Source organism: Dendrobates tinctorius, unplaced genomic scaffold, assembly GCF_039654945.1.
Source record: "Dendrobates tinctorius isolate UK_male_01 unplaced genomic scaffold, ASM3965494v1 ptg000204l, whole genome shotgun sequence".
Classification (NCBI taxonomy): domain Eukaryota; kingdom Metazoa; phylum Chordata; class Amphibia; order Anura; family Dendrobatidae; genus Dendrobates; species Dendrobates tinctorius.
In genome coordinates, this window is record NW_027361871.1 from 2,323,749 (window position 1) to 2,351,263 (window position 27,515).

The 27,515-nt window shown below is 37.6% G+C and overlaps 7 non-coding genes across 7 annotated transcripts; 4 read left to right on the forward strand and 3 right to left on the reverse strand.

Moving 5' to 3' along the window:
• Positions 1-4,684: 4,684 nt before the first annotated feature.
• On the forward strand, positions 4,685-4,766 carry TRNAS-GCU (transfer RNA serine (anticodon GCU)). The gene has a single exon. It is a non-coding gene; the product is annotated as a tRNA-Ser (tRNA).
• Positions 4,767-5,818: 1,052 nt separating this feature from the next.
• TRNAT-AGU (transfer RNA threonine (anticodon AGU)) lies at positions 5,819-5,892 on the reverse strand. The gene has a single exon. It is a non-coding gene; the product is annotated as a tRNA-Thr (tRNA).
• Positions 5,893-14,929: 9,037 nt separating this feature from the next.
• TRNAS-GCU (transfer RNA serine (anticodon GCU)) lies at positions 14,930-15,011 on the forward strand. The gene has a single exon. It is a non-coding gene; the product is annotated as a tRNA-Ser (tRNA).
• Positions 15,012-18,456: 3,445 nt separating this feature from the next.
• Positions 18,457-18,538, forward strand: TRNAS-GCU (transfer RNA serine (anticodon GCU)). Its single transcript has one exon. It is a non-coding gene; the product is annotated as a tRNA-Ser (tRNA).
• Positions 18,539-19,592: 1,054 nt separating this feature from the next.
• TRNAT-AGU (transfer RNA threonine (anticodon AGU)) lies at positions 19,593-19,666 on the reverse strand. Its single transcript has one exon. It is a non-coding gene; the product is annotated as a tRNA-Thr (tRNA).
• Positions 19,667-25,983: 6,317 nt separating this feature from the next.
• Positions 25,984-26,057, reverse strand: TRNAT-AGU (transfer RNA threonine (anticodon AGU)). Its single transcript has one exon. It is a non-coding gene; the product is annotated as a tRNA-Thr (tRNA).
• Positions 26,058-26,613: 556 nt separating this feature from the next.
• On the forward strand, positions 26,614-26,695 carry TRNAS-GCU (transfer RNA serine (anticodon GCU)). Its single transcript has one exon. It is a non-coding gene; the product is annotated as a tRNA-Ser (tRNA).
• Positions 26,696-27,515: the final 820 nt, after the last annotated feature.

Genomic DNA, 27,515 nt, shown 5'->3' on the forward strand with positions numbered 1-27,515 from the left:
TGATACATTAGAAAGCCTGCTTAGAGAGTTAAACAGCCCTAAACTGAGATAAAGAAGGAAGAGGACTGCTGGCATTCAAATTCAAGATTTTCTGTTTACTAAACAGGCTATTTGACCAACTAAGACAAAGGACAAACAGGTGTGATACATTAGAAAGCCTGCTTAGAGAGTTAAGAAGCCCCAAACTGACATAAAGAAAGAATAGCACTGCTGGCATTCAAATTCAAGATTTTCTGTTTGCTAAACAGGCTCTTTGACCAACTAAGCCAAAGGACATAAAGGTGAGATACATTGGATAAACGGATTAGAGATGCATAGAAAGGAGGCATTTCAAAAATAAATCAACTGGTTTTACATTGTCATGCTTGAAGCCATCTTTCTTCCTTTGATTCGAACTCAGGATCTCCTGTTTACTAGACAGGCGCTTTAACCAACTAAGCCACAGCACTAGAAGATGGAATGCATTTGAAATCCAAGGAAGATTGAAGCACCAATCGAACATTCAACTGGTTAGCGCAGCAAAACAATATTGAGCTTGAGTTCCATTCCACGTAGAGCAGAAACATGGAATAAGATTTCAATCTCAGTCATAACACTTAAGAAGCCAAGTAAATTTTGAAGAGCATTCATTTAAAAGACTGACAAATTTACAGAAGCTGTATCGAGGACAAAGGCTTTGAAGTTTCGCAATTGAATGAGCCTTCTTTTAGCACAGCTGAAATTTGGGACTTGTTTTGCTTCCAAGTTATGAAACAGAATAGACAGATTGAAGAAATGCCATGGCAAAACTAAAAGGAGGAAAAATTATGACTAATTGATATTAAAAACCTCAGCACTGGTTCATTTCTGATAGAGTTTTCCCCAAGCTAACTTCAAACAACAGGCACTGTAGTTGACGAGATAAGGCAACTCTGACAAAAGCCAACATACAATCTTCAGTGAAAAAACACTGACTGGTAAAAACCCTCTCAACATCTTCCCACCTAAACGAACGGGCGCTATGTAGACGAGGTGGCCGAGTGGTTAAGGTGATGGACTGCTAATCCATTGTGCTCTGCATGCATGGGTTCGAATCCCATCGTCGTCGGATTAATCTGCTTCTTCTTTCGTGTTGAATGGTTTGGTTTTCATTTTTAACCCAAGCGGTGGACACTTCAAGCATGAAAGTTTACAATACTCCTGTGCTGCTATCAAACTTTGCAGAGTCAGATCTGTAAATCCACTCGTTTTAATTTGTAAAGCTTGATGCCATCCTATATTCTGTAAAGAAAATTATATCCTCTAATTCCTTTTAAAGTGTTTCAACAGCAGAGAATTTTTTTTCTCAATTGCACTATATTAGGGCTGTGGGAAATTAATATTTGATGACAAACAAGAGTAAAAGTCCTCTTTTTGGGGTAAAAACCCACAAAATGAGATGAAGAATAGAAAGCACTGCTGACATTCAAAATCAAGATTTTCCTTTTACTAAATAGGCTCTTTGACCAACTAAGCCAAAGGACAAACAGGTGCGAAACATTAAAAAGCCTGCTTAGAGCGTTAAACAGCCCTAAACTGAGATAAAGAAGGAAAAGGACTGCTGGCATTCAAATTCAAGATTTTCCATTTACTAAATAGGCTCTTTGACCAACTAAGACAAAGGACAAACAGGTGTGATACATTAGAAAGCCTGCTTAGAGAGTTAAACAGCCCTAAACTGAGATAAAGAAGGAAGAGGACTGCTGGCATTCAAATTCAAGATTTTCTGTTTACTAAACAGGCTCTTTGACCAACTAAGACAAAGGACAAACAGGTGTGATACATTAGAAAGCCTGCTTAGAGAGTTAAGAAGCCCCAAACTTACATAATGAAAGAATAGCACTGCTGGCATTCAAATTCAAGATTTTCTGTTTACTAAACAGGCTCTTTGACCAACTAAGACAAAGGACAAATAGGTGTGATACATTAGAAAGCCTGCTTAGAGAGTTAAGAAGCCCCAAACTGACATAAAGAAAGAATAGCTGGCATTCAAATTCAAGATTTTCTGTTTACTAAACAGGCTCTTTGACCAACTAAGCCAAAGGACATAAAGGTGAGATACATTGGATAAACGGATTAGAGATGCATAGAAAGGATGCATTTCAAAACTAAATCAACTGGTTTTACATTGTCATGCTTGAAGCCATCTTTCTTCCTTTATATCTCTTAGGTAGAAGAGATTTTTAATCTCACAATTGCACTATCAGTCGCAAGTGAAACACCTATTTTTAAGATAGGAAGCTTCTTTGTGAGGAGATGAAAGCAAGGCACTGCTGAGATTCGAACTCAAGATCTCCTGTTTACTTGACAGGCACTTTAACCAACTAATCCACAGCACCAGAAGATGGCATGCATTTGAAATCCAAGGAAGATTGAAGCACCAATCGAACATTCAACTGGTTAGCGCAGCAAAACAATATTGAGCTTGAGTTCCATTCCACGTAGAGCAGAAACATGGAATAACATTTCAATCTCAGTCATAACACTTAAGAAGCCAAGTAAATTTTGAAGAGCATTCATTTAAAAGACTGACAAATTTACAGAAGCTGTATCGAGGACAAAGGCTTTGAAGTTTTGCAATTGAATGAGCCATCTTTTAGCACAGCTGAAATTTGGGACTTGTTTTGCTTCCAAGTTATGACACAGAATAGACAGATTGAAGAAATGCCATGGCAAAACCAAAAGGAGGAAAAATTATGACTAATTGATATTAAAAACCTCAGCACTGGTTCATTTCTGATAGAGTTTTCCCCAAGCTAACTTCAAACAACAGGCACTGTAGTTGACGAGATAAGGCAACTCTGACAAAAGCCAACATCCAATCTTCAGTGAAAAAACACTGACTGGTAAAAACCCTCTCAACATCTTCCCACCTAAACGCACGTGTGCTAGGTAGATGAGGTGGCCGAGTGGTTAAGGCGATGGACTGCTAATCCATTGTGCTCTGCATGCATGGTTTCGAATCCCATCCTCGTCGTATTAATCTGCTTCTTCTTTCGTGTTGAATGGTTTGGTTTTCATTTTTAACCCAAGTGGTGGACACTTCAAGCATGAAAGTTTACAATACTCCTGTGCTGCTATCAAACTTTGCAGAGTCAGATCTGTAAATCCACTCGTTTTAATTTGTAAAGCTTGATGCCATCCTATATTCTGTAAAGAAAATTATATCCTCTAATTCCTTTTAAAGTGTTTCAACAGCAGACAATTTTTTTTCTCAATTGCATTATATTAGGGCTGTGGGAAATTAATATTTGATTACAAACAAGAGTAAAAGTCCTCTTTTGGGGGTAAAAACCCACAAAATGAGATGAAGAATAGAAAGCACTGCTGACATTCAAAATCAAGATTTTCCTTTTACTAAATAGGCTCTTTGACCAACTAAGCCAAAGGACAAACAGGTGCGAAACATTAAAAAGCCTGCTTAGAGAGTTAAACAGCCCTAAACTGAGATAAAGAAGGAAAAGGACTGCTGGCATTCAAATTCAAGATTTTCCATTTACTAAATAGGCTCTTTGACCAACTAAGACAAAGGACAAACAGGTGTGATACATTAGAAAGCCTGCTTAGAGAGTTAAACAGCCCTAAACTGAGATAAAGAAGGAAGAGGACTGCTGGCATTCAAATTCAAGATTTTCTGTTTACTAAACAGGCTATTTGACCAACTAAGACAAAGGACAAACAGGTGTGATACATTAGAAAGCCTGCTTAGAGAGTTAAGAAGCCCCAAACTGACATAAAGAAAGAATAGCACTGCTGGCATTCAAATTCAAGATTTTCTGTTTGCTAAACAGGCTCTTTGACCAACTAAGCCAAAGGACATAAAGGTGAGATACATTGGATAAACGGATTAGAGATGCATAGAAAGGAGGCATTTCAAAACTAAATAAACTGGTTTTACATTGTCATGCTTGAAGCCATCTTTCTTCCTTTATATCGCTTAGATAGAAGAGATTTTTAATCTCACAATTGCACTATCAGAGTCAAGTGAAACATCTATTTTTATGATAGGAAGCTTCTTTGTGAGGAGATGAAAACAAGGCTCTGCTGAGATTCGAACTCAGGATCTCCTGTTTACTAGACAGGCACTTTAACCAACTAAGCCACAGCACCAGAAGATGGAATGCATTTGAAATCCAAGGAAGATTGAAGCACCAATCGAACATTCAACTGGTTAGCGCAGCAAAACAATATTGAGCTTGAGTTCCATTCCACGTAGAGCAGAAACATGGAATAAGATTTCAATCTCAGTCATAACACTTAAGAAGCCAAGTAAATTTTGAAGAGCATTCATTTAAAAGACTGACAAATTTACAGAAGCTGTATCGAGGACAAAGGCTTTGAAGTTTTGCAATTGAATGAGCCATCTTTTAGCACAGCTGAAATTTGGGACTTGTTTTGCTTCCAAGTTATGACACAGAATAGACAGATTGAAGAAATGCCATGGCAAAACCAAAAGGAGGAAAAATTATGACTAATTGATATTAAAAACCTCAGCACTGGTTCATTTCTGATAGAGTTTTCCCCAAGCTAACTTCAAACAACAGGCACTGTAGTTGACGAGATAAGGCAACTCTGACAAAAGCCAACATCCAATCTTCAGTGAAAAAACACTGACTGGTAAAAACCCTCTCAACATCTTCCCACCTAAACGCACGGGTGCTATGTAGATGAGGTGGCCGAGTGGTTAAGGCGATGGACTGCTAATCCATTGTGCTCTGCATGCATGGGTTCGAATCCCATCCTCGTCGTATTAATCTGCTTCTTCTTTCGTGTTGAATGGTTTGGTTTTCATTTTTAAACCAAGTGTTGGACACTTCAAGCATGAAAGTTTACAATACTCCTGTGCTGCTATCAAACTTTGCAGAGTCAGATCTGTAAATCCACTCGTTTTAATTTGTAAAGCTTGATGCCATCCTATATTCTGTAAAGAAAATTATATCCTCTAATTCCTTTTAAAGTGTTTCAACAGCAGACAATTTTTTTTCTCAATTGCATTATATTAGGGCTGTGGGAAATTAATATTTGATTACACACAAGAGAAAAAGTCCTCTTTTGGGGGTAAAAACCCACAAAATGAGATGAAGGATAGAAAGCACTGCTGACATTCAAAATCAAGATTTTCCTTTTACTAAATAGGCTCTTTGACCAACTAAGCCAAAGGACAAACAGGTGCGAAACATTAAAAAGCCTGCTTAGAGAGTTAAACAGCCCTAAACTGAGATAAAGAAGTAAAAGGACTGCTGGCATTCAAATTCAAGATTTTCCATTTACTAAATAGGCTCTTTGACCAACTAAGACAAAGGACAAACAGGTGTGATACATTAGAAAGCCTGCTTAGAGAGTTAAACAGCCCTAAACTGAGATAAAGAAGGAAGAGGACTGCTGGCATTCAAATTCAAGATTTTCTGTTTACTAAACAGGCTCTTTGACCAACTAAGACAAAGGACAAACAGGTGTGATACATTAGAAAGCCTGCTTAGAGAGTTAAGAAGCCCCAAACTGACATAAAGAAAGAATAGCACTGCTGGCATTCAAATTCAAGATTTTCTGTTTACTAAACAGGCTAAACTAAGCCAAAGGACATAAAGGTGAGATACTTTGGATAAACGGATTAGAGATGCATAGAAAGGAGGCATTTCAAAACTAAATCAACTGGTTTTACATGGTCATGCTTGAAGCCATCTTTCTTCCTTTATATCTCTTAGATAGAAGAGATTTTTAATCTCACAATTGCACTATCAGAGGCAAGTGAAACATCTATTTTTATGATAGGAAGCTTCTTTGTGAGGAGATGAAAGCAAGGCACTGCTGAGATTCGAACTCAGGATCTCCTGTTTACTAGACAGGCGCTTTAACCAACTAAGCCACAGCACCAGAAGATGGCATGCATTTGAAATCCAAGGAAGATTGAAGCACCAATCGAACATTCAACTGGTTAGCGCAGCAAAACAATATTGAGCTTGGGTTCCATTCCACGTAGAGCAGAAACATGGAATAACATTTCAATCTCAGTCATAACACTTAAGAAGCCAAGTAAATTTTGAAGAGGATTCATTTAAAAGACTGACAAATTTACAGAAGCTGTATCGAGGACAAAGGCTTTGAAGTTTTGCAATTGAATGAGCCATCTTTTAGCACAGCTGAAATTTGGGACTTGTTTTGCTTCCAGGTTATGACACAGAATAGACAGATTGAAGAAATGCCATGGCAAAACCAAAAGGAGGAAAAATTATGACTAATTGATATTAAAAACCTCAGCACTTGTTCATTTCTGATAGAGTTTTCCTCAAGCTAACTTCAAACAACAGGCACTGTAGTTGACGAGATAAGGCAACTCTGACAAAAGCCAACATACAATCTTCAGTGAAAAAACACTGACTGGTAAAAACCCTCTCAACATCTTCCCACCTAAACACACAGGTGCTATGTAGAAGAAGTGGCCGAGTGGTTAAGGCGATGGACTGCTAATCCATTGTGCTCTGCATGCATGGGTTCGAATCCCATCCTCGTCGGATTAATCTGCTTCTTCTTTCGTGTTGAATGGTTTGGTTTTCATTTTTAACCCAAGCGGTGGACACTTCAAGCATGAAAGTTTACAATACTCCTGTGCTGCTATCAAACTTTGCAGAGTCAGATCTGTAAATCCACTTGTTTTAATTTGTAAAGCTTGATGCCATCCTATATTCTGTAAAGAAAATTATATCCTCTAATTCCTTTTAAAGTGTTTCAACAGCAGACAATTTTTTTTCTCAATTGCACTATATTAGGGCTGTGGGAAATTAATATTTGATGACAAACAAGAGTAAAAGTCCTCTTTTTGGGGTAAAAACCCACAAAATGAGATGAAGAATAGAAAGCACTGCTGACATTCAAAATCAAGATTTTCCTTTTACTAAATAGGCTCTTTGACCAACTAAGCCAAAGGACAAACAGGTGCGAAACATTAAAAAGCCTGCTTAGAGAGTTAAACAGCCCTAAACTGAGATAAAGAAGGAAAAGGACTGCTGGCATTCAAATTCAAGATTTTCCATTTACTAAATAGGCTCTTTGACCAACTAAGACAAAGGACAAACAGGTGTGATACATTAGAAAGCCTGCTTAGAGAGTTAAACAGCCCTAAACTGAGATAAAGAAGGAAGAGGACTGCTGGCATTCAAATTCAAGATTTTCTGTTTACTAAACAGGCTCTTTGACCAACTAAGACAAAGGACAAACAGGTGTGATACATTAGAAAGCCTGCTTAGAGAGTTAAGAAGCCCCAAACTGAGATAAAGAAAGAATAGCACTGCTTGCATTCAAATTCAAGATTTTCTGTTTGCTAAACAGGCTCTTTGACCAACTAAGCCAAAGGACATAAAGGTGAGATACATTGGATAAACGGATTAGAGATGCATAGAAAGGAGGCATTTCAAAAATAAATCAACTGGTTTTACATTGTCATGCTTGAAGCCATCTTTCTTCCTTTATATCGCTTAGATAGAAGAGATTTTTAATCTCACAATTGCACTATCAGTCGCAAGTGAAACACCTATTTTTAAGATAGGAAGCTTCTTTGTGAGGATATGAAAAAAAGGCACTGCTGAGATTCGAACTCAGGATCTCCTGTTTACTAGACAGGCGCTTTAAGAAACTAAGCCACAGCACCAGAAGATGGCATGCATTTGAAATCCAAGGAAGATTGAAGCACCAATCGAACATTCAACTGGTTAGCGCAGCAAAACAATATTGAGCTTGAGTTCCATTCGACGTAGAGCAGAAACATGGAATAATATTTCAATCTCAGTCATAACACTTAAGAAGCCAAGTAAATTTTGAAGAGCATTCATTTAAAAGACTGACAAATTTACAGAAGCTGTATCGAGGACAAAGGCTTTGAAGTTTTGCAATTGAATGAGCCATCTTTTAGCACAGCTGAAATTTGGGACTTGTTTTGCTTCCAAGTTATGACACAGAATAGACAGATTGAAGAAATGCCATGGCAAAACCAAAAGGAGGAAAAATTATGACTAATTGATATTAAAAACCTCAGCACTGGTTCATTTCTGATAGAGTTTTTCCCAAGCTAACTTCAAACAACAGGCACTGTAGTTGACGAGATAAGGCAACTCTGACAAAAGCCAACATACAATCTTCAGTGAAAAAACACTGACTGGTAAAAACCCTCTCAACATCTTCCCACCTAAACGCACAGGTGCTATGTAGAAGAAGTGGCCGAGTGGTTAAGGCGATGGACTGCTAATCCATTGTGCTCTGCATGCATGGGTTCGAATCCCATCCTCGTCGGATTAATCTGCTTCTTCTTTCATGTTGAATGGTTTGGTTTTCATTTTTAACCCAAGCGGTGGACACTTCAAGCATGAAAGTTTACAATACTCCTGTGCTGCTATCAAACTTTGCAGAGTCAGATCTGTAAATCCACTCGTTTTAATTTGTAAAGCTTGATGCCATCCTATATTCTGTAAAGAAAATTATATCCTCTAATTCCTTTTAAAGTGTTTCAACAGCAGAGAATTTTTGTTCTCAATTGCACTATATTAGGGCTGTGGGAAATTAATATTTGATGACAAACAAGAGTAAAAGTCCTCTTTTTGGGGTAAAAACCCACAAAATGAGATGAAGAATAGAAAGTACTGCTGACATTCAAAATCAAGATTTTCCTTTTACTAAATAGGCTCTTTGACCAACTAAGCCAAAGGACAAACAGGTGCGAAACATTAAAAAGCCTGCTTAGAGAGTTAAACAGCCCTAAACTGAGATAAAGAAGGAAAAGGACTGCTGGCATTCAAATTCAAGATTTTCCATTTACTAAATAGGCTCTTTGACCAACTAAGACAAAGGACAAACAGGTGTGATACATTAAAAAGCCTGCTTAGAGAGTTAAACAGCCCTAAACTGAGATAAAGAAGGAAGAGGACTGCTGGCATTCAAATTCAAGATTTTCTGTTTACTAAACAGGCTCTTTGACCAACTAAGACAAAGGACAAACAGGTGTGATACATTAGAAAGCCTGCTTAGAGAGTTAAGAAGCCCCAAACTGACATAAAGAAAGAATAGCACTGCTTGCATTCAAATTCAAGATTTTCTGTTTGCTAAACAGGCTCTTTGACCAACTAAGCCAAAGGACATAAAGGTGAGATACATTGGATAAACGGATTAGAGATGCATAGAAAGGAGGCATTTCAAAACTAAATCAACTGGTTTTACATTGTCATGCTTGAAGCCATCTTTCTTTCTTTATATCGCTTAGATAGAAGAAATTTTTAATCTCACAATTGCACTATCAGTCGCAAGAGAAACACCTATTTTTAAGATAGGAAGCTTCTTTGTGAGGATATGAAAAAAAGGCACTGCTGAGATTCGAACTCATGATCTCCTGTTTACTAGACTAACTAAGCCACAGCACCAGAAGATGGAACGTATTTGAAATCCAAGGAAGATTGAAGCACCAATCGAACATTCAACTGGTTAGCGCAGCAAAACAATATTGAGCTTGAGTTCCATTCCACGTAGAGCAGAAACATGGAATAAGATTTCAATCTCAGTCATAACACTTAAGAAGCCAAGTAAATTTTGAAGAGCATTCATTTAAAAGACTGACAAATTTACAGAAGCTGTATCGAGGACAAAGGCTTTGAAGTTTTGCAATTGAATGAGCCATCTTTTAGCACAGCTGAAATTTGGGACTTGTTTTGCTTCCAAGTTATGACACAGAATAGACAGATTGAAGAAATGCCATGGCAAAACCAAAAGGAGGAAAAATTATGACTAATTGATATTAAAAACCTCAGCACTGGTTCATTTCTGATAGAGTTTTCCTCAAGCTAACTTCAAACAACAGGCACTGTAGTTGACGAGATAAGGCAACTCTGACAAAAGCCAACATCCAATCTTCAGTGAAAAAACACTGACTGGTAAAAACCCTCTCAACATCTTCCCACCTAAACGCACAGGTGCTATGTAGAAGAAGTGGCCGAGTGGTTAAGGCGATGGACTGCTAATCCATTGTGCTCTGCATGCATGGGTTCGAATCCCATCCTCGTCGGATTAATCTGCTTCTTCTTTCATGTTGAATGGTTTGGTTTTCATTTTTAACCCAAGCGGTGGACACTTCAAGCATGAAAGTTTACAATACTCCTGTGCTGCTATCAAACTTTGCAGAGTCAGATCTGTAAATCCACTCTTTTTAATTTGTAAAGCTTGATGCCATCCTATATTCTGTAAAGAAAATTATATCCTCTAATTCCTTTTAAAGTGTTTCAACAGCAGAGAATTTTTTTTCTCAATTGCACTATATTAGGGCTGTGGGAAATTAATATTTGATGACAAACAAGAGTAAAAGTCCTCTTTTTGGGGTAAAAACCCACAAAATGAGATGAAGAATAGAAAGTACTGCTGACATTCAAAATCAAGATTTTCCTTTTACTAAATAGGCTCTTTGACCAACTAAGCCAAAGGACAAACAGGTGCGAAACATTAAAAAGCCTGCTTAGAGAGTTAAACAGCCCTAAACTGAGATAAAGAAGGAAAAGGACTGCTGGCATTCAAATTCAAGATTTTCTGTTTATTAAACAGGCTCTTTGACCAACTAAGACAAAGGACAAATAGGTGTGATACATTAGAAAGCCTGCTTAGAGAGTTAAGAAGCCCCAAACTGACATAAAGAAAGAATAGCTGGCATTCAAATTCAAGATTTTCTGTTTACTAAACAGGCTCTTTGACCAACTAAGACAAAGGACAAATAGGTGTGATACATTAGAAAGCCTGCTTAGAGAGTTAAGAAGCCCCAAACTGACATAAAGAAAGAATAGCACTGCTTGCATTCAAATTCAAGATTTTCTGTTTGCTAAACAGGCTCTTTGACCAACTAAGCCAAAGGACATAAAGGTGAGATACATTGGATAAACGGATTAGAGATGCATAGAAAGGAGGCATTTCAAAACTAAATCAACTGGTTTTACATTGTCATGCTTGAAGCCATCTTTCTTCCTTTATATCGCTTAGATAGAAGAGATTTTTAATCTCACAATTGCACTATCAGTCGCAAGTGAAACACATATTTTTAAGATAGGAAGCTTCTTTGTGAGGATATGAAAACAAGGCACCGCTGAGATTCAAACTCATGATCTCCTGTTTACTAAATAGGCTCTTTGACCAACTAAGCCAAAGGACAAACAGGTGCGAAACATTAAAAAGCCTGCTTAGAGAGTTAAACAGCCCTAAACTGAGATAAAGAAGGAAGAGGACTGCTGGCATTCAAATTCAAGATTTTCTGTTAACTAAACAGGCTCTTTGACCAACTAAGACAAAGGACAAACAGGTGTGATACATTAGAAAGCCTGCTTAGAGAGTTAAGAAGCCCCAAACTGACATAAAGAAAGAATAGCACTGCTGGCATTCAAATTCAAGATTTTCTGTTTACTAAACAGGCTCTTTGACCAACTAAGACAAAGGACAAATAGGTGTGATACATTAGAAAGCCTGCTTAGAGAGTTAAGAAGCCCCAAACTGACATAAAGAAAGAATAGCTGGCATTCAAATTCAAGATTTTCTGTTTACTAAACAGGCTCTTTGACCAACTAAGCCAAAGGACATAAAGGTGAGATACATTGGATAAACGGATTAGAGATGCATAGAAAGGATGCATTTCAAAACTAAATCAACTGGTTTTACATTGTCATGCTTGAAGCCATCTTTCTTCCTTTATATCTCTTAGGTAGAAGAGATTTTTAATCTCACAATTGCACTATCAGTCGCAAGTGAAACACATATTTTTAAGATAGGAAGCTTCTTTGTGAGGATATGAAAACAAGGCACTGCTGAGATTCGAACTCATGATCTCCTGTTTACTAAATAGGCTCTTTGACCAACTAAGCCAAAGGACAAACAGGTGCGAAACATTAAAAAGCCTGCTTAGAGAGTTAAACAGCCCTAAACTGAGATAAAGAAGGAAGAGGACTGCTGGCATTCAAATTCAAGATTTTCTGTTAACTAAACAGGCTCTTTGACCAACTAAGACAAAGGACAAACAGGTGTGATACATTAGAAAGCCTGCTTAGAGAGTTAAGAAGCCCCAAACTGACATAAAGAAAGAATAGCACTGCTGGCATTCAAATTCAAGATTTTCTGTTTACTAAACAGGCTCTTTGACCAACTAAGACAAAGGACAAATAGGTGTGATACATTAGAAAGCCTGCTTAGAGAGTTAAGAAGCCCCAAACTGACATAAAGAAAGAATAGCTGGCATTCAAATTCAAGATTTTCTGTTTACTAAACAGGCTCTTTGACCAACTAAGCCAAAGGACATAAAGGTGAGATACATTGGATAAACGGATTAGAGATGCATAGAAAGGATGCATTTCAAAACTAAATCAACTGGTTTTACATTGTCATGCTTGAAGCCATCTTTCTTGCTTTATATCTCTTAGGTAGAAGAGATTTTTAATCTCACAATTGCACTATCAGTCACAAGTGAAACACCTTTGTTTAAGATAGGAAGCTTCTTTGTGAGGAGATGAAAACAAGGCACTGCTGAGATTCGAACTCATGATCTCCTGTTTACTAGACAGGCACTTTAACCAACTAAGCCACAGCACCAGAAGATGGAATGCATTTGAAATCCAAGGAAGATTGAAGCACCAATCGAACATTCAACTGGTTAGCGCAGCAAAACAATATTGAGCTTGAGTTCCATTCCACGTAGAGCAGAAACATGGAATAAGATTTCAATCTCAGTCATAACACTTAAGAAGCCAAGTAAATTTTGAAGAGCATTCATTTAAAAGACTGACAAATTTACAGAAGCTGTATCGAGGACAAAGGCTTTGAAGTTTTGCAATTGAATGAGCCATCTTTTAGCACAGCTGAAATTTGGGACTTGTTTTGCTTCCAAGTTATGACACAGAATAGACAGATTGAAGAAATGCCATGGCAAAACCAAAAGGAGGAAAAATTATGACTAATTGATATTAAAAACCTCAGCACTGGTTCATTTCTGATAGAGTTTTCCCCAAGCTAACTTCAAACAACAGGCACTGTAGTTGACGAGATAAGGCAACTCTGACAAAAGCCAACATACAATCTTCAGTGAAAAAACACTGACTGGTAAAAACCCTCTCAACATCTTCCCACCTAAACGCACAGGTGCTATGTAGAAGAAGTGGCCGAGTGGTTAAGGTGATGGACTGCTAATCCATTGTGCTCTGCATGCATGGGTTCGAATCCCATCCTCGTCGGATTAATCTGCTTTTTCTTTCATGTTGAATGGTTTGGTTTTCATTTTTAACCCAAGCGGTGGACACTTCAAGCATGAAAGTTTACAATACTCCTGTGCTGCTATCAAACTTTGCAGAGTCAGATCTGTAAATCCACTCGTTTTAATTTGTAAAGCTTGATGCCATCCTATATTCTGTAAAGAAAATTATATCCTCTAATTCCTTTTAAAGTGTTTCAACAGCAGAGAATTTTTTTTCTCAATTGCACTATATTAGGGCTGTGGGAAATTAATATTTGATGACAAACAAGAGTAAAAGTCCTCTTTTTGGGGTAAAAACCCACAAAATGAGATGAAGAATAGAAATTACTGCTGACATTCAAAATCAAGATTTTCCTTTTACTAAATAGGCTCTTTGACCAACTAAGCCAAAGGACAAACAGGTGCGAAACATTAAAAAGCCTGCTTAGAGAGTTAAACAGCCCTAAACTGAGATAAAGAAGGAAAAGGACTGCTGGCATTCAAATTCAAGATTTTCCATTTACTAAATAGGCTCTTTGACCAACTAAGACAAAGGACAAACCGGTGTGATACATTAGAAAGCCTGCTTAGAGAGTTAAACAGCCCTAAACTGAGATAAAGAAGGAAGAGGACTGCTGGCATTCAAATTCAAGATTTTCTGTTTACTAAACAGGCTCTTTGACCAACTAAGACAAAGGACAAACAGGTGTGATACATTAGAAAGCCTGCTTAGAGAGTTAAGAAGCCCCAAACTGACATAAAGAAAGAATAGCACTGCTTGCATTCAAATTCAAGATTTTCTGTTTGCTAAACAGGCTCTTTGACCAACTAAGCCAAAGGACATAAAGGTGAGATACATTGGATAAACGGATTAGAGATGCATAGAAAGGAGGCATTTCAAAACTAAATCAACTGGTTTTACATTGTCATGCTTGAAGCCATCTTTCTTCCTTTATATAGCTTAGATAGAAGAAATTTTTAATCTCACAATTGCACTATCAGTCGCAAGAGAAACACCTATTTTTAAGATAGGAAGCTTCTTTGTGAGGATATGAAAACAAGGCACTGCTGAGATTCGAACTCATGATCTCCTGTTTACTAGACAGGCACTTTACCACAGCACCAGAAGATAGCATGCATTTGAAATCCAAGGAAGATTGAAGCACCAATCGAACATTCAACTGGTTAGCGCAGCAAAACAATATTGAGCTTGAGTTCCATTCCACGTAGAGCAGAAACATGGAATAAGATTTCAATCTCAGTCATAACACTTAAGAAGCCAAGTAAATTTTGAAGAGCATTCATTTAAAAGACTGACAAATTTACAGAAGCTGTATCGAGGACAAAGGCTTTGAAGTTTTGCAATTGAATGAGCCATCTTTTAGCACAGCTGAAATTTGGGACTTGTTTTGCTTCCAAGTTATGACACAGAATAGACAGATTGAAGAAATGCCATGGCAAAACCAAAAGGAGGAAAAATTATGACTAATTGATATTAAAAACATCAGCACTGGTTCATTTCTGATAGAGTTTTCCTCAAGCTAACTTCAAACAACAGGCACTGTAGTTGACGAGATAAGGCAACTCTGACAAAAGCCAACATCCAATCTTCAGTGAAAAAACACTGACTGGTAAAAACCCTCTCAACATCTTCCCACCTAAACGCACAGGTGCTATGTAGATGAGGTGGCCGAGTGGTTAAGGCGATGGACTGCTAATCCATTGTGCTCTGCATGCATGGGTTCGAATCCCATCCTCGTCGGATTAATCTGCTTCTTCTTTCGTGTTGAATGGTTTGGTTTTCATTTTTAACCCAAGCGGTGGACACTTCAAGCATGAAAGTTTACAATACTCCTGTGCTGCTATCAAACTTTGCAGAGTCAGATCTGTAAATCCACTGGTTTTAATTTGTAAAGCTTGATGCCATCCTATATTCTGTAAAGAAAATTATATCCTCTAATTCCTTTTAAAGTGTTTCAACAGCAGACAATTTTTTTTCTCAATTGCACTATATTAGGGCTGTGGGAAATTAATATTTGATGACAAACAAGAGTAAAAGTCCTCTTTTTGGGGTAAAAACCCACAAAATGAGATGAAGAATAGAAAGCACTGCTGACATTCAAAATCAAGATTTTCCTTTTACTAAATAGGCTCTTTGACCAACTAAGCCAAAGGACAAACAGGTGCGAAACATTAAAAAGCCTGCTTAGAGAGTTAAACAGCCCTAAACTGAGATAAAGGAGGAAGAGGACTGCTGGCATTCAAATTCAAGATTTTCTGTTAACTAAACAGGCTCTTTGACCAACTAAGACAAAGGACAAACAGGTGTGATACATTAGAAAGCCTGCTTAGAGAGTTAAGAAGCCCCAAACTGACATAAAGAAAGAATAGCACTGCTGGCATTCAAATTCAAGATTTTCTGTTTACTAAACAGGCTCTTTGACCAACTAAGACAAAGGACAAATAGGTGTGATACATTAGAAAGCCTGCTTAGAGAGTTAAGAAGCCCCAAACTGACATAAAGAAAGAATAGCTGGCATTCAAATTCAAGATTTTCTGTTTACTAAACAGGCTCTTTGACCAACTAAGCCAAAGGACATAAAGGTGAGATACATTGGATAAACGGATTAGAGATGCATAGAAAGGATGCATTTCAAAACTAAATCAACTGGTTTTACATTGTCATGCTTGAAGCCATCTTTCTTGCTTTATATCTCTTAGGTAGAAGAGATTTTTAATCTCACAATTGCACTATCAGTCACAAGTGAAACACCTTTGTTTAAGATAGGAAGCTTCTTTGTGAGGAGATGAAAACAAGGCACTGCTGAGATTCGAACTCATGATCTCCTGTTTACTAGACAGGCACTTTAACCAACTAAGCCACAGCACCAGAAGATGGAATGCATTTGAAATCCAAGGAAGATTGAAGCACCAATCGAACATTCAACTGGTTAGCGCAGCAAAACAATATTGAGCTTGAGTTCCATTCCACGTAGAGCAGAAACATGGAATAAGATTTCAATCTCAGTCATAACACTTAAGAAGCCAAGTAAATTTTGAAGAGCATTCATTTAAAAGACTGACAAATTTACAGAAGCTGTATCGAGGACAAAGGCTTTGAAGTTTTGCAATTGAATGAGCCATCTTTTAGCACAGCTGAAATTTGGGACTTGTTTTGCTTCCAAGTTATGACACAGAATAGACAGATTGAAGAAATGCCATGGCAAAACCAAAAGGAGGAAAAATTATGACTAATTGATATTAAAAACCTCAGCACTGGTTCATTTCTGATAGAGTTTTCCCCAAGCTAACTTCAAACAACAGGCACTGTAGTTGACGAGATAAGGCAACTCTGACAAAAGCCAACATACAATCTTCAGTGAAAAAACACTGACTGGTAAAAACCCTCTCAACATCTTCCCACCTAAACGCACAGGTGCTATGTAGAAGAAGTGGCCGAGTGGTTAAGGTGATGGACTGCTAATCCATTGTGCTCTGCATGCATGGGTTCGAATCCCATCCTCGTCGGATTAATCTGCTTTTTCTTTCATGTTGAATGGTTTGGTTTTCATTTTTAACCCAAGCGGTGGATACTTCAAGCATGAAAGTTTACAATACTCCTGTGCTGCTATCAAACTTTGCAGAGTCAGATCTGTAAATCCACTCGTTTTAATTTGTAAAGCTTGATGCCATCCTATATTCTGTAAAGAAAATTATATCCTCTAATTCCTTTTAAAGTGTTTCAACAGCAGAGAATTTTTTTTCTCAATTGCACTATATTAGGGCTGTGGGAAATTAATATTTGATGACAAACAAGAGTAAAAGTCCTCTTTTTGGGGTAAAAACCCACAAAATGAGATGAAGAATAGAAATTACTGCTGACATTCAAAATCAAGATTTTCCTTTTACTAAATAGGCTCTTTGACCAACTAAGCCAAAGGACAAACAGGTGCGAAACATTAAAAAGCCTGCTTAGAGAGTTAAACAGCCCTAAACTGAGATAAAGAAGGAAAAGGACTGCTGGCATTCAAATTCAAGATTTTCCATTTACTAAATAGGCTCTTTGACCAACTAAGACAAAGGACAAACCGGTGTGATACATTAGAAAGCCTGCTTAGAGAGTTAAACAGCCCTAAACTGAGATAAAGAAGGAAGAGGACTGCTGGCATTCAAATTCAAGATTTTCTGTTTACTAAACAGGCTCTTTGACCAACTAAGACAAAGGACAAACAGGTGTGATACATTAGAAAGCCTGCTTAGAGAGTTAAGAAGCCCCAAACTGACATAAAGAAAGAATAGCACTGCTTGCATTCAAATTCAAGATTTTCTGTTTGCTAAACAGGCTCTTTGACCAACTAAGCCAAAGGACATAAAGGTGAGATACATTGGATAAACGGATTAGAGATGCATAGAAAGGAGGCATTTCAAAACTAAATCAACTGGTTTTACATTGTCATGCTTGAAGCCATCTTTCTTCCTTTATATAGCTTAGATAGAAGAAATTTTTAATCTCACAATTGCACTATCAGTCGCAAGAGAAACACCTATTTTTAAGATAGGAAGCTTCTTTGTGAGGATATGAAAACAAGGCACTGCTGAGATTCGAACTCATGATCTCCTGTTTACTAGACAGGCACTTTACCACAGCACCAGAAGATAGCATGCATTTGAAATCCAAGGAAGATTGAAGCACCAATCGAACATTCAACTGGTTAGCGCAGCAAAACAATATTGAGCTTGAGTTCCATTCCACGTAGAGCAGAAACATGGAATAAGATTTCAATCTCAGTCATAACACTTAAGAAGCCAAGTAAATTTTGAAGAGCATTCATTTAAAAGACTGACAAATTTACAGAAGCTGTATCGAGGACAAAGGCTTTGAAGTTTTGCAATTGAATGAGCCATCTTTTAGCACAGCTGAAATTTGGGACTTGTTTTGCTTCCAAGTTATGACACAGAATAGACAGATTGAAGAAATGCCATGGCAAAACCAAAAGGAGGAAAAATTATGACTAATTGATATTAAAAACATCAGCACTGGTTCATTTCTGATAGAGTTTTCCTCAAGCTAACTTCAAACAACAGGCACTGTAGTTGACGAGATAAGGCAACTCTGACAAAAGCCAACATCCAATCTTCAGTGAAAAAACACTGACTGGTAAAAACCCTCTCAACATCTTCCCACCTAAACGCACAGGTGCTATGTAGATGAGGTGGCCGAGTGGTTAAGGCGATGGACTGCTAATCCATTGTGCTCTGCATGCATGGGTTCGAATCCCATCCTCGTCGGATTAATCTGCTTCTTCTTTCGTGTTGAATGGTTTGGTTTTCATTTTTAACCCAAGCGGTGGACACTTCAAGCATGAAAGTTTACAATACTCCTGTGCTGCTATCAAACTTTGCAGAGTCAGATCTGTAAATCCACTGGTTTTAATTTGTAAAGCTTGATGCCATCCTATATTCTGTAAAGAAAATTATATCCTCTAATTCCTTTTAAAGTGTTTCAACAGCAGACAATTTTTTTTCTCAATTGCACTATATTAGGGCTGTGGGAAATTAATATTTGATGACAAACAAGAGTAAAAGTCCTCTTTTTGGGGTAAAAACCCACAAAATGAGATGAAGAATAGAAAGCACTGCTGACATTCAAAATCAAGATTTTCCTTTTACTATATAGGCTCTTTGACCAACTAAGCCAAAGGACAAACAGGTGCGAAACATTAAAAAGCCTGCTTAGAGAGTTAAACAGCCCTAAACTGAGATAAAGGAGGAAGAGGACTGCTGGCATTCAAATTCAAGATTTTCTGTTAACTAAACAGGCTCTTTGACCAACTAAGACAAAGGACAAACAGGTGTGATACATTAGAAAGCCTGCTTAGAGAGTTAAGAAGCCCCAAACTGACATAAAGAAAGAATAGCACTGCTGGCATTCAAATTCAAGATTTTCTGTTTACTAAACAGGCTCTTTGACCAACTAAGACAAAGGACAAATAGGTGTGATACATTAGAAAGCCTGCTTAGAGAGTTAAGAAGCCCCAAACTGACATAAAGAAAGAATAGCTGGCATTCAAATTCAAGATTTTCTGTTTACTAAACAGGCTCTTTGACCAACTAAGCCAAAGGACATAAAGGTGAGATACATTGGATAAACGGATTAGAGATGCATAGAAAGGATGCATTTCAAAACTAAATCAACTGGTTTTACATTGTCATGCTTGAAGCCATCTTTCTTCCTTTATATCTCTTAGGTAGAAGAGATTTTTAATCTCACAATTGCACTATCAGTCGCAAGTGAAACACCTTTGTTTAAGATAGGAAGCTTCTTTGTGAGGAGATGAAAACAAGGCACTGCTGAGATTCGAACTCAGGATCTCCTGTTTACTAGACAGGCGCTTTAACCAACTAAGCCACAGCACCAGAAGATGGAATGCATTTGAAATCCAAGGAAGATTGAAGCACCAATCGAACATTCAACTGGTTAGCGCAGCAAAACAATATTGAGCTTGAGTTCCATTCCACGTAGAGCAGAAACATGGAATAAGATTTCAATCTCAGTCATAACACTTAAGAAGCCAAGTAAATTTTGAAGAGCATTCATTTAAAAGACTGACAAATTTACAGAAGCTGTATCGAGGACAAAGGCTTTGAAGTTTTGCAATTGAATGAGCCATCTTTTAGCACAGCTGAAATTTGGGACTTGTTTTGCTTCCAAGTTATGACACAGAATAGACAGATTGAAGAAATGCCATGGCAAAACCAAAAGGAGGAAAAATTATGACTAATTGATATTAAAAACCTCAGCACTGGTTCATTTCTGATAGAGTTTTCCTCAAGCTAACTTCAAACAACAGGCACTGTAGTTGACGAGATAAGGCAACTCTGACAAAAGCCAACATCCAATCTTCAGTGAAAAAACACTGACTGGTAAAAACCCTCTCAACATCTTCCCACCTAAACGCACAGGTGCTATGTAGATGAGGTGGCCGAGTGGTTAAGGCGATGGACTGCTAATCCATTGTGCTCTGCATGCATGGGTTCTAATCCCATCCTCGTCGGATTAATCTGCTTCTTCTTTCGTGTTGAATGGTTTGGTTTTCATTTTTAACCCAAGCGGTGGACACTTCAAGCATGAAAGTTTACAATACTCCTGTGCTGCTATCAAACTTTGCAGAGTCAGATCTGTAAATCCACTGGTTTTAATTTGTAAAGCTTGATGCCATCCTATATTCTGTAAAGAAAATTATATCCTCTAATTCCTTTTAAAGTGTTTCAACAGCAGAGAATTTTTTTTCTCAATTGCACTATATTAGGGCTGTGGGAAATTAATATTTGATGACAAACAAGAGTAAAAGTCCTCTTTTTGGGGTAAAAACCCACAAAATGAGATGAAGAATAGAAAGCACTGCTGACATTCAAAATCAAGATTTTCCTTTTACTAAATAGGCTCTTTGACCAACTAAGCCAAAGGACAAACAGGTGCGAAACATTAAAAAGCCTGCTTAGAGAGTTAAACAGCCCTAAACTGAGATAAAGAAGGAAAAGGACTGCTGGCATTCAAATTCAAGATTTTCCATTTACTAAATAGGCTCCTTGACCAACTAAGACAAAGGACAAACAGGTGTGATACATTAGAAAGCCTGCTTAGAGAGTTAAACAGCCCTAAACTGAGATAAAGAAGGAAGAGGACTGCTGGCATTCAAATTCAAGATTTTCTGTTTATTAAACAGGCTCTTTGACCAACTAAGACAAAGGACAAACAGGTGTGATACATTAGAAAGCCTGCTTAGAGAGTTAAGAAGCCCCAAACTGACATAAAGAAAGAATAGCACTGCTGGCATTCAAATTCAAGATTTTCTGTTTACTAAACAGGCTCTTTGACCAACTAAGACAAAGGACAAATAGGTGTGATACATTAGAAAGCCTGCTTAGAGAGTTAAGAAGCCCCAAACTGACATAAAGAAAGAATAGCACTGCTTGCATTCAAATTCAAGATTTTCTGTTTGCTAAACAGGCTCTTTGACCAACTAAGCCAAAGGACATAAAGGTGAGATACATTGGATAAACGGATTAGAGATGCATAGAAAGGAGGCATTTCAAAACTAAATCAACTGGTTTTACATTGTCATGCTTGAAGCCATCTTTCTTCCTTTATATCGCTTAGATAGAAGAGATTTTTAATCTCACAATTGCACTATCAGTCGCAAGTGAAACACATATTTTTAAGATAGGAAGCTTCTTTGTGAGGATATGAAAACAAGGCACTGCTGAGATTCGAACTCATGATCTCCTGTTTACTAAATAGGCTCTTTGACCAACTAAGCCAAAGGACAAACAGGTGCGAAATATTAAAAAGCCTGCTTAGAGAGTTAAACAGCCCTAAACTGAGATAAAGAAGGAAGAGGACTGCTGGCATTCAAATTCAAGATTTTCTGTTAACTAAACAGGCTCTTTGACCAACTAAGACAAAGGACAAACAGGTGTGATACATTAGAAAGCCTGCTTAGAGAGTTAAGAAGCCCCAAACTGACATAAAGAAAGAATAGCACTGCTGGCATTCAAATTCAAGATTTTCTGTTTACTAAACAGGCTCTTTGACCAACTAAGACAAAGGACAAATAGGTGTGATACATTAGAAAGCCTGCTTAGAGAGTTAAGAAGCCCCAAACTGACATAAAGAAAGAATAGCTGGCATTCAAATTCAAGATTTTCTGTTTACTAAACAGGCTCTTTGACCAACTAAGCCAAAGGACATAAAGGTGAGATACATTGGATAAACGGATTAGAGATGCATAGAAAGGATGCATTTCAAAACTAAATCAACTGGTTTTACATTGTCATGCTTGAAGCCATCTTTCTTCCTTTATATCTCTTAGGTAGAAGAGATTTTTAATCTCACAATTGCACTATCAGTCGCAAGTGAAACACATATTTTTAAGATAGGAAGCTTCTTTGTGAGGATATGAAAACAAGGCACTGCTGAGATTCGAACTCATGATCTCCTGTTTACTAAATAGGCTCTTTGACCAACTAAGCCAAAGGACAAACAGGTGCGAAACATTAAAAAGCCTGCTTAGAGAGTTAAACAGCCCTAAACTGAGATAAAGAAGGAAGAGGACTGCTGGCATTCAAATTCAAGATTTTCTGTTAACTAAACAGGCTCTTTGACCAACTAAGACAAAGGACAAACAGGTGTGATACATTAGAAAGCCTGCTTAGAGAGTTAAGAAGCCCCAAACTGACATAAAGAAAGAATAGCACTGCTGGCATTCAAATTCAAGATTTTCTGTTTACTAAACAGGCTCTTTGACCAACTAAGACAAAGGACAAATAGGTGTGATACATTAGAAAGCCTGCTTAGAGAGTTAAGAAGCCCCAAACTGACATAAAGAAAGAATAGCACTGCTTGCATTCAAATTCAAGATTTTCTGTTTGCTAAACAGGCTCTTTGACCAACTAAGCCAAAGGACATAAAGGTGAGATACATTGGATAAACGGATTAGAGATGCATAGAAAGGAGGCATTTCAAAACTAAATCAACTGGTTTTACATTGTCATGCTTGAAGCCATCTTTCTTCCTTTATATCGCTTAGATAGAAGAGATTTTTAATCTCACAATTGCACTATCAGTCGCAAGTGAAACACATATTTTTAAGATAGGAAGCTTCTTTGTGAGGATATGAAAACAAGGCACTGCTGAGATTCGAACTCATGATCTCCTGTTTACTAAATAGGCTCTTTGACCAACTAAGCCAAAGGACAAACAGGTGCGAAACATTAAAAAGCCTGCTTAGAGAGTTAAACAGCCCTAAACTGAGATAAAGAAGGAAGAGGACTGCTGGCATTCAAATTCAAGATTTTCTGTTAACTAAACAGGCTCTTTGACCAACTAAGACAAAGGACAAACAGGTGTGATACATTAGAAAGCCTGCTTAGAGAGTTAAGAAGCCCCAAACTGACATAAAGAAAGAATAGCACTGCTGGCATTCAAATTCAAGATTTTCTGTTTACTAAACAGGCTCTTTGACCAACTAAGACAAAGGACAAATAGGTGTGATACATTAGAAAGCCTGCTTAGAGAGTTAAGAAGCCCCAAACTGACATAAAGAAAGAATAGCTGGCATTCAAATTCAAGATTTTCTGTTTACTAAACAGGCTCTTTGACCAACTAAGCCAAAGGACATAAAGGTGAGATACATTGGATAAACGGATTAGAGATGCATAGAAAGGATGCATTTCAAAACTAAATCAACTGGTTTTACATTGTCATGCTTGAAGCCATCTTTCTTCCTTTATATCTCTTAGGTAGAAGAGATTTTTAATCTCACAATTGCACTATCAGTCGCAAGTGAAACACATATTTTTAAGATAGGAAGCTTCTTTGTGAGGATATGAAAACAAGGCACTGCTGAGATTCGAACTCATGATCTCCTGTTTACTAAATAGGCTCTTTGACCAACTAAGCCAAAGGACAAACAGGTGCGAAACATTAAAAAGCCTGCTTAGAGAGTTAAACAGCCCTAAACTGAGATAAAGAAGGAAGAGGACTGCTGGCATTCAAATTCAAGATTTTCTGTTAACTAAACAGGCTCTTTGACCAACTAAGACAAAGGACAAACAGGTGTGATACATTAGAAAGCCTGCTTAGAGAGTTAAGAAGCCCCAAACTGACATAAAGAAAGAATAGCACTGCTGGCATTCAAATTCAAGATTTTCTGTTTACTAAACAGGCTCTTTGACCAACTAAGACAAAGGACAAATAGGTGTGATACATTAGAAAGCCTGCTTAGAGAGTTAAGAAGCCCCAAACTGACATAAAGAAAGAATAGCTGGCATTCAAATTCAAGATTTTCTGTTTACTAAACAGGCTCTTTGACCAACTAAGCCAAAGGACATAAAGGTGAGATACATTGGATAAACGGATTAGAGATGCATAGAAAGGATGCATTTCAAAACTAAATCAACTGGTTTTACATTGTCATGCTTGAAGCCATCTTTCTTCCTTTATATCTCTTAGGTAGAAGAGATTTTTAATCTCACAATTGCACTATCAGTCGCAAGTGAAACACCTTTGTTCAAGATAGGAAGCTTCTTTGTGAGGAGATGAAAACAAGGCACTGCTGAGATTCGAACTCATGATCTCCTGTTTACTAGACAGGAACTTTAACCAACTAAGCCACAGCACCGGAAGATGGAATGCATTTGAAATCCAAGGAAGATTGAAGCACCAATCGAACATTCAACTGGTTAGCGCAGCAAAACAATATTGAGCTTGAGTTCCATTCCACGTAGAGCAGAAACATGGAATAAGATTTCAATCTCAGTCATAACACTTAAGAAGCCAAGTAAATTTTGAAGAGCATTCATTTAAAAGACTGACAAATTTACAGAAGCTGTATCGAGGACAAAGGCTTTGAAGTTTTGCAATTGAATGAGCCATCTTTTAGCACAGCTGAAATTTGGGACTTGTTTTGCTTCCAAGTTATGACACAGAATAGACAGATTGAAGAAATGCCATGGCAAAACCAAAAGGAGGAAAAATTATGACTAATTGATATTAAAAACCTCAGCACTGGTTCATTTCTGATAGAGTTTTCCCCAAGCTAACTTCAAACAACAGGCACTGTAGTTGACGAGATAAGGCAACTCTGACAAAAGCCAACATACAATCTTCAGTGAAAAAACACTGACTGGTAAAAACCCTCTCAACATCTTCCCACCTAAACGCACAGGTGCTATGTAGAAGAAGTGGCCGAGTGGTTAAGGTGATGGACTGCTAATCCATTGTGCTCTGCATGCATGGGTTCGAATCCCATCCTCGTCGGATTAATCTGCTTCTTCTTTCGTGTTGAATGGTTTGGTTTTCATTTTTAACCCAAGCGGTGGACACTTCAAGCATGAAAGTTTACAATACTCCTGTGCTGCTTATCAAACTTTGCAGAGTCAGATCTGTAAATCCACTGGTTTTAATTTGTAAAGCTTGATGCCATCCTATATTCTGTAAAGAAAATTATATCCTCTAATTCCTTTTAAAGTGTTTCAACAGCAGACAATTTTTTTTCTCAATTGCACTATACTAGGGCTGTGGGAAATTAATATTTGATGACAAACAAGAGTAAAAGTCCTCTTTTTGGGGTAAAAACCCACAAAATGAGATGAAGAATAGAAAGCACTGCTGACATTCAAAATCAAGATTTTCCTTTTACTAAATAGGCTCTTTGACCAACTAAGCCAAAGGACAAACAGGTGCGAAACATTAAAAAGCCTGCTTAGAGAGTTAAACAGCCCTAAACTGAGATAAAGAAGGAAAAGGACTGCTGGCATTCAAATTCAAGATTTTCCATTTACTAAATAGGCTCTTTGACCAACTAAGACAAAGGACAAACCGGTGTGATACATTAGAAAGCCTGCTTAGAGAGTTAAGAAGCCCCAAACTGACATAAAGAAAGAATAGCTGGCATTCAAATTCAAGATTTTCTGTTTACTAAACAGGCTCTTTGACCAACTAAGCCAAAGGACATAAAGGTGAGATACATTGGATAAACGGATTAGAGATGCATAGAAAGGATGCATTTCAAAACTAAATCAACTGGTTTTACATTGTCATGCTTGAAGCCATCTTTCTTCCTTTATATCTCTTAGGTAGAAGAGATTTTTAATCTCACAATTGCACTATCAGTCGCAAGTGAAACACCTATGTTTAAGATAGGAAGCTTCTTTGTGAGGAGATGAAAACAAGGCACTGCTGAGATTCGAACTCAGGATCTCCTGTTTACTAGACAGGCGCTTTAACCAACTAAGCCACAGCACCAGAAGATGGAATGCATTTGAAATCCAAGGAAGATTGAAGCACCAATCGAACATTCAACTGGTTAGCGCAGCAAAATAATATTGAGCTTGAGTTCCATTCCACGTAGAGCAGAAACATGGAGTAAGATTTCAATCTCAGTCATAACACTTAAGAAGCCAAGTAAATTTTGAAGAGCATTCATTTAAAAGACTGACAAATTTACAGAAGCTGTATCGAGGACAAAGGCTTTGAAGTTTTGCAATTGAATGAGCCATCTTTTAGCACAGCTGAAATTTGGGACTTGTTTTGCTTCCAAGTTATGACACAGAATAGACAGATTGAAGAAATGCCATGGCAAAACCAAAAGGAGGAAAAATTATGACTAATTGATATTAAAAACCTCAGCACTGGTTCATTTCTGATAGAGTTTTCCCCAAGCTAACTTCAAACAACAGGCACTGTAGTTGACGAGATAAGGCAACTCTGACAAAAGCCAACATACAATCTTCAGTGAAAAAACACTGACTGGTAAAAACCCTTTCAACATCTTCCCACCTAAACGCACGGGCGCTGTGTAGACGACGTGGCCGAGTGGTTAAGGTGATGGACTGCTAATCCATTGTGCTCTGCATGCATGGGTTCGAATCCCATCGTCGTCGGATTAATCTGCTTCTTCTTTCGTGTTGAATGGTTTGGTTTTCATTTTTAACCCAAGCGGTGGACACTTCAAGCATGAAAGTTTACAATACTCCTGTGCTGCTATCAAACTTTGCAGAGTCAGATCTGTAAATCCACTGGTTTTAATTTGTAAAGCTTGATGCCATCCTATATTCTGTAAAGAAAATTATATCCTCTAATTAATCTGCTTCTTCTTTCGTGTTGAATGGTTTGGTTTTCATTTTTAACCCAAGCGGTGGACACTTCAAGCATGAAAGTTTACAATACTCCTGTGCTGCTATCAAACTTTGCAGAGTCAGATCTGTAAATCCACTGGTTTTAATTTGTAAAGCTTGATGCCATCCTATATTCTGTAAAGAAAATTATATCCTCTAATTCCTTTTAAAGTGTTTCAACAGCAGAGAATTTTTTTTCTCAATTGCACTATATTAGGGCTGTGGGAAATTAATATTTGATGACAAACAAGAGTAAAAGTCCTCTTTTTGGGGTAAAAACCCACAAAATGAGATGAAGAATAGAAAGCACTGCTGACATTCAAAATCAAGATTTTCCTTTTACTAAATAGGCTCTTTGACCAACTAAGCCAAAGGACAAACAGGTGCGAAACATTAAAAAGCCTGCTTAGAGAGTTAAACAGCCCTAAACTGAGATAAAGAAGGAAAAGGACTGCTGGCATTCAAATTCAAGATTTTCCATTTACTAAATAGGCTCTTTGACCAACTAAGACAAAGGACAAACAGGTGTGATACATTAGAAAGCCTGCTTAGAGAGTTAAACAGCCCTAAACTGAGATAAAGAAGG